The sequence below is a fragment of the Melozone crissalis genome, unplaced genomic scaffold, assembly GCF_028551555.1.
Source record: "Melozone crissalis strain CALT ecotype California unplaced genomic scaffold, PUWL_Pcris_2 ptg000139l_1, whole genome shotgun sequence".
Taxonomy (NCBI): Eukaryota; Metazoa; Chordata; class Aves; order Passeriformes; family Passerellidae; genus Melozone; species Melozone crissalis.
This window is the reverse complement of record NW_026535912.1, coordinates 4,788,843-4,795,740: the sequence shown is the minus strand read 5'-3', so window position 1 is coordinate 4,795,740 and position 6,898 is coordinate 4,788,843. Positions and strand designations below refer to the sequence as shown.

General features: G+C 51.5%; 1 pseudogene; it reads right to left on the bottom strand.

The window, feature by feature from the left end:
* Positions 1 to 1,495: 1,495 nt before the first annotated feature.
* LOC128948626 (cell division cycle protein 20 homolog) lies at positions 1,496 to 6,682 on the bottom strand (annotated as a pseudogene).
* Positions 6,683 to 6,898: the final 216 nt, after the last annotated feature.

The following is a 6,898-nucleotide window of genomic DNA, read 5'->3' as shown; positions in this document are numbered from 1 at the left end:
AACAGCACAGCTCTGTGGAGGAGCCCAGCCTTGCATCTGGGTTCCTGCCTGCTTCCCCTTTAGAGACAGCTGTGGCCCTAGGATTTGTGACTGAGGGAGACACATCCTTGGACCTCCTGATCTTTCCCAAGTGGCCAAATGGGGATGCACCAGCAGCACTGCTGGGAAGGTGCTGGCTCAGTGGCTGTTTTTGAGACTGTGCCCCCCATATCAGCTTTATGTGTGTGTGTGGGGGTGCTGTGGTGGGTGTGGTTACACACTCACTGGCCTTGGCAGAGCACAAGTTGGAACCTTGGAAGGTTCCAGCTGCTGTAAGGCTCAGGAGGCAGAGCTGGTGCTAGGCATAGTGTGGCACTGTGCTGAGGGAAAGGTGAAAACAGTTAATAATCCACCCTCAGCTAATCACTGAGGGCTGATGGGAGGCACAGGCTTGGTGGAGCTGCTTTGTACAAGCCAAGGTGCTTATCAGCTGTGCGGTGTCCCCAGCAGCCCCTGGCAATGCTGGTGCAGCTGAAGGACAGGCTTGATGGGTCTGGTGCAGCCCCACAACCTCAGACACTGCGGCTCCACCGTGCAAAGCAGCATGGCTGAGCTGGTTGTTGGTCGGGTAAGGGCTCAAATATATTTTCTGCAACTTGCTCCAGCACAGTTCAGCCTGGAAAAAAGGCATTTTTCCAAGTGTAGGGGAGTCAAGCGCCAATAAATGTCAGCTGAGCCCTGGTGCTGGCTCCCCTGCATGAAGCCTCAGTGAGGCACCAGGGCCTCCTGTCAGCAGGAGGGGAAGGGAGATCAGAGTTGTTGGAAGAATACGTGACTGAAGGCTGAGCACAGGGTTGGTGGTGCTTTGCATGGCTCTTGCATGACATCCAGGCTGGCTGTGGCAGTGTAAGCTAACCTTTTGTTTTGCATCAGGCTTCATGCCAGAGCCAGCCCCTTTCCAGCCTTTGGGGTGATTACAGCTGTTGCTCTATATTTCTCTCCCTTCTTTTTTTTCCAACAGCTATTCTACTCCAGCACCATAGGCAGGCAGTGATGGCTGCCTGTAGCTAACAAGACAAACTGAGATCTGCCTGCAGAGCCATGGTAAGGTGTCTCTGGGCTTGTGAGACAGGCCAGGACAACACAAACTGAGGCCATAGCCATGCTGTGCTTTCAGTTGAGCCTGTGGTGGAGCTGCTATGCTTGTAGTCAGCATCCAGATGGGGCAGGTGACATATCTGTCTTAGCTGGGACAGAAACAGAAGTACAGCCCTTGCACAGCATCCTTCTGCTAGGCTGTGCTAAGCTCAGGGGCCTCTAAACTGGCCCTTAAGACCTAGGTCTCCACTCCTTGCCCAGATCCCCAGCCTCAGGGAGGACTTGGGTTTAGGAGCCACGGCTTTTTCTTCCATAAGACTCCATTAAGAAAAAGTCAAGTTAAGCAGTTCATTGACATTTAAAATACTGTACAGTGTGTAAAACCAAATATCCCCCTCCCCACAACAATCTCGTGCTCTCAGCGGATGCTCTGGTGAAGAATCCCACTTTTGGCACTGTTTGCCTTCTCTTTTCTCCTTCTTCTTTATGGGATCCATCTCAAAACAGCTCCAGACCTGCACTGTTTCATTAGCAGCTGCTGAGGCCACTGTTGTACCATCAGGACTCATGGTCAGGTTCAGGATTCTATCAGTATGACCTGAGGAGGAGAAGGAATGTGCAATCCAGGCTGAGCTGATCAGCACATGCACATTTACTCCTGTATGCTCCCATGAGCCCTGCCAGCTTGCATAGCTGTCCCCCCAGTGGCTGTGGCAGCGTGATTTCAGACCCCAAGCACACACTTGGATCAGTGGTATCTCTTCCACAGCCCCGTGGGCATGCTTTACTCCTAGCAGCATGGCCCCGGATACTGTCCTGTATCAGTGATGCTGCAGGCTCCAACCAAGGAGTGCAGCTGTCTTCAGCCTCTAACAGCCCCCCCACACCCAGGCCCTGTCCACCTACCTTGCAGCTCTGCAACCTTGGTCATAGTTGGATAGTTCCATATAATCAGCTCATTCTGCGCAAAGCCATAGGCTGAAATGAGCTCCTTGTAGTTTGTTGACCATAGGATAGAAGAGACCTGCACAGAGGCAGTAACACAGGTGATACAGGGTCCTTGCGCTGATGCTCACCACTCGGAGGTGAGCATGGTCCCCCTCCTTCCCTGTGCCTTTGGGCCTGAGGAGCCAGCGGCTCTGTGTAGGTGTGCTGCCAGAAGGTGTTTGTCTCCAAGCTGATGTTCATATCTCACCTGGGAATGGGTATCAACAGCACTGAGGCAGGCGCCAGAACACACGTTCCAGATGCAGATATGTCTGTCTCTAGTGCCACCTCCAGTGGCTAGAACATTCATCTGGCATGGGCACCACGCCAGGCCTGAGCGAGGAGAGTTCATTTTAAAACATACAAGAGGCAACCTGCGCCCAGCCAGTGCTGCATGCCTGCCTTGCACACACATATCCGCCCGTGGCAGCTCTGTGCTCACCTTGACAGCACCCTGGTGCTGAGTGAAGGTCTGTACAGGAGCAAAGTCTCCACCCCCACCTTGGGTGCATGGCCAGACGTTCGCCAGACTGTCACTGCCACCACTGGCCAGGTAGTGGCCATCCAGAGACCATTTGAGTCCGCACACCTCCTCTGTGTGGCCAGCAAGGGTGGCCACGTGATGCTCAGCCACTCAGACATCGTGGTGATGGATGTGCCCAGTCTGTGCACCACTGCAGAGAGAAGAGAAGGCTTGCAGGGTCAGGCTGCACATTTTCACCCAAATCCATTTTTGTTATTGCAAGACTGCTATACCTGCCACTGGGTTTCAACCAGTGTTACCAGCAACACAGGTCTGTTGGTGTGAGTGAAACACCCACACAAGCTCTTTACAACTTCAGCACAAATTGCAATACAGGAAAGAGGCCTTCTCCTCACAGCCCCAACAGATAAGGCTAAATAAGAATCCCAAGCCAGGACAAACTTCTCTCTGCCATCCCTAACCCATGCCACACGTAGATTGAGGGATAGGAGTTTGCAACAACTGGAAACTGCCCTTGACCCACTGCTTTACCTGGAGAGGATGCAGCTTTCCAGCTGAGGGTTCTCACAAGGCCACAATGGCTGGTCATGGTTCGGAGACATTTCTGTTGCTCAACGTCCCATAGCTGGAGAGGCAAAGCAAAAAGTTCTTCAGAAGAAACCCAATCCTGTTTCTATGCCCTAGGAACCTCACTGCACAGGCTCTCTCAGCTTACTCAGTAAGGGAACAGAGAAAATGTGTATCTCATGACTATAGCACAGAAGGTTACGCTACTTATCAGAAAACCCCCAGACCAAACCCTGCCTTGCACACTGGGCAGTTCCACCCCACACCAGGGAAGACAAGTCAGGTGCATGGCATCCTTCCTCTGCCAGCCAAGGCCCCACAGTTCTGTCAATCCCTAGAAAACACCTCTAGTTTTAGTCCTGCATTCACCTGAACCTCAGCACTACTTGTGCCAACAGCAAGATAGTCTCCATCTTTAATCCATGACACAGAGGAAATGTAAGGATATGGATGCTCCGTCTGCAGTAGGGGGATAATCTCCCTAGTACCGTAATTCCACAGATAAACAGCGTTGTCCAGAGCCACTGCCAGGAAGTTCTGGGAGCTCCAGTCTACGAGATTCAGATCTACAATTTGAAAGAGCAGTGCAGGTCACACCATGCTTGGCTAGAGAGCCCTGCCCTTCACCCGTGCTGATGCAGCAGGCGCGGGTGCACATGTGCACACACACACGTACAGGTGAGGGGCAGCCTTCTGAGTGTCACTATGCCCAGCTGCTGGGGCCAGGTACCCTGCTCCAAGGCACCTACACAGTGCCCTAGACCACTGTCCCTGTAAGGCCACACAGGGACACTCCAGAAGTGGTCTGTGCTAGCCTGGGTACACAAAATAATACAGACAGCCCAGTCACACTGTCCTAGGAACAGCAATCCAATGCAGAATGTTCTGGATGCCCAGCACTCAACCCTGTAGCCTACTTACAGTAGTCATTGAACATCTCTGGTGCATCCAAGACCCAGTCTGGCTTTGAGGGAATATATCTGCTCTTCTTCCTGCTGGATCCAGGTGCCATTTTCTGACTGTAGAGCACTTTCAGGTTATTCTGATAGCCTGTGTGCAGGGGAACAGGTTTGTTAACCTGAGTTAGTTTCCTCCCAGCTGAGTGCTGCTCACCCAACTAGGAATCCCTTGGAGTGAAAATAAAGTCCTAAGAGAAACACTCACAAGCCTGCCGTGCACGAAAATCACTGGCAGAATGAACTGCTGAACAGGGGTGAGCTACAATTTGCTCATTCATGGAAACAAATTTAACAAACACTTGGGTTTTTGAATCCCATTATATTTAGTTGCAGTTTAAGCTAGAAAATGCACAGCAGAGACTTTGATGCTCTTACAGACTTCATGAAGGCTTGGAACCTGCAGTACAGGTGACTGTCACCGACATCTTTTCATAAAAATCCTTTCTTTAGGATTTTTCTCCCTTCTGAGAAGCTGTGGCCTCAGCAACAAAATGTAAACAATGGTTATCTGCTGCTGTGGAATGCAGCAGGTGGATGCGTGATTGGTCTTGGGTGAATGTTTGGATTTACTGACCACTCAGAGCAGAGCTGGGTCTCACTCTCTGTTGAGACACAGAAATTTGTTTATTTATTCTTTTTCTATTCTTAGCTTAGCTAGCTTCTGAGAACTTTCCTTCTATTTCTTTTAGTACAGTAATAATGTAATATATATCATAAAATAATAAATCAAGCCTTCTGAACATGAGGTCAGATTCTCATTTCTCTCTCCACCCTGAAGACCCTTGCAAGCCCTGTAACAGGTGACCAACTGGCAGTCATAGCAACTCTCCTAAATAAATTCACTGTAACTGTTATGCCCTCCCTCGACCTCAGGAACCGTAAGAAAGGAGACTCCAGCCTGTACAGCTCTCAGAAACCAGTTGATTTCTCCTGTGACCACACACAGAGCCTCTGTGTTGCTGTTCCCCTGACCTGATCTCTCCTGCTGATTCAGCTCACACGACTCTGTATCATACCTTCTGGAGCATTCTGTGGTTTTCCACTGAGGTGGAGGATCTTTGCCTCTTCTACATCAAAACCATTCAGATTCACTGCCCAGGCTTTCTGTTGCTCCTACAGAGACAAATCACCCTCAGTGCAATGCATTTAAAACAATTCCCACACTGCAATTTAAACAGACACCTAAGTCCCCTTCTCTTAGAATCTGAAGATGTTTGACTGTGCTGCAAGGGTCAGTCACACAGAGGCAGGTCAAAGCAGTTTTCCCTCAGACTTTCATACATCGTCCTGCTCACATTTTCACACAATGGCAAACTCAGTGTCATTGCCAGTGGGAAAAGCCACAGCCACAAAGCGACCAAATGCTTCATAAACAGATTTCAGAACACAGTGTAAAACATTCCAGAAGTATTCCCTGTGGAGACATTGTCCTAGAATAGCTACCACCAGCAGTTTCACTTTGCATAGGCTCACAGCTTTGTGTTTTTGTTGCCTGCTACATTTTAAAGCCTCATTAGTCAAAGGTAGATTTTGCTGCTAGAAGCAGCATAGGCTTAGAGTGCATGGCAGTGTCTACAGCTTCAATCTCATCCTAGGCTCCTGAAGCCCAGAGCTGCAAGTAGTGATGGCTGGGACTTGTCAGTCCCATGTGCCCACTTGATAGAGTAAAGGGGCAGGAAGGAGTAGCGGTTGTGAAGTAATTGTAACTTAGCAACATGCTCACCTTCTTGGTAGGGGAATCCTCATCAGGGTCATTCTCTTTGGTTAGAAGGAAATTTGCCATCTCCATCTGCATAGTGCTGCGTTTGGGAATGTAGCGATCCCCCCCAGCCTTTGTGGGGGTGCTTTGAATTTTGGATCCAGATTTACCTGCATTCACATATGAAAATATCGTCTTACAGCTATTTAACAGCCTGTATTAGAGCTTTCATGGGAGCAAACCCAACACTCCTCCACATCACACCCACCAGACAAGTAGGACTCTGAGGTCTCATGCCACCCAGTCACAACTAACTTATATTTTCCTCCCTGCCACCAAGTTGGTTAGGGACAGTGTGGTGCAACTCCTTGGGTCTAGTGCAACAATTCCAGAGTCCAGAGATAAGGGGAAGATACTAAAACGCTCACAAGATGTAAAGCTGTCAGCTAACAGTCCTGCCCACACTCGTCCTAGCATACAGCTGTGCCAGCAAGGCTCAGCTGGGCAAACAGCAGCTCGCCAGCCCCAGTGCTAAGAGCTCTGCCCCTAATGCTGACAAGGAGGTGGGTGGCTGTCAGGAGCACAGACCACCTCCTCCTGCCTCAGCAGCAGCCAGTAGGGCAGCGTGGCAGGGAGCCCAGAGCCCCATGGCTACAGACAAGCATCCTGGGCGAGGCTCCCGCACTCAACCTCTGTCGCTGGGGGCCGGCGCTCACCGGGTGTCTTGGACGGTGTCTTGCTGGAGCTGCGGAAGCAATTGGCCGGCTTCATGGGCGACACGCCGATGGGACTGGGCCCGGGGCCACTCTCCTTGGCCTTGCGCTGCCATCGCGTAGGCGGCGCATTCGGGATCAGCGTGTCCAGCTTCAGCAGCCCGCGCAGGTCCGCCTCGAACAGGAACTGCGCCATGGTCCTGTGGGCGGGCGGCGTTAGCCGTACCCACCAGCCGGGCTGAGCCTACTCTGACAGGCCCCGCTGGCCTCCCCATCACCGGACCGTGCAAGCGCTCCGGCTGCTCCTCCCCACCAACGGACACCCCTACGCCCCCCAACCGCTCCTCGGGACACTCCATCAGCCTATACACCCTCCCTCCACTCCTTGGGGGTCCTTGATCAGCTGGCACCC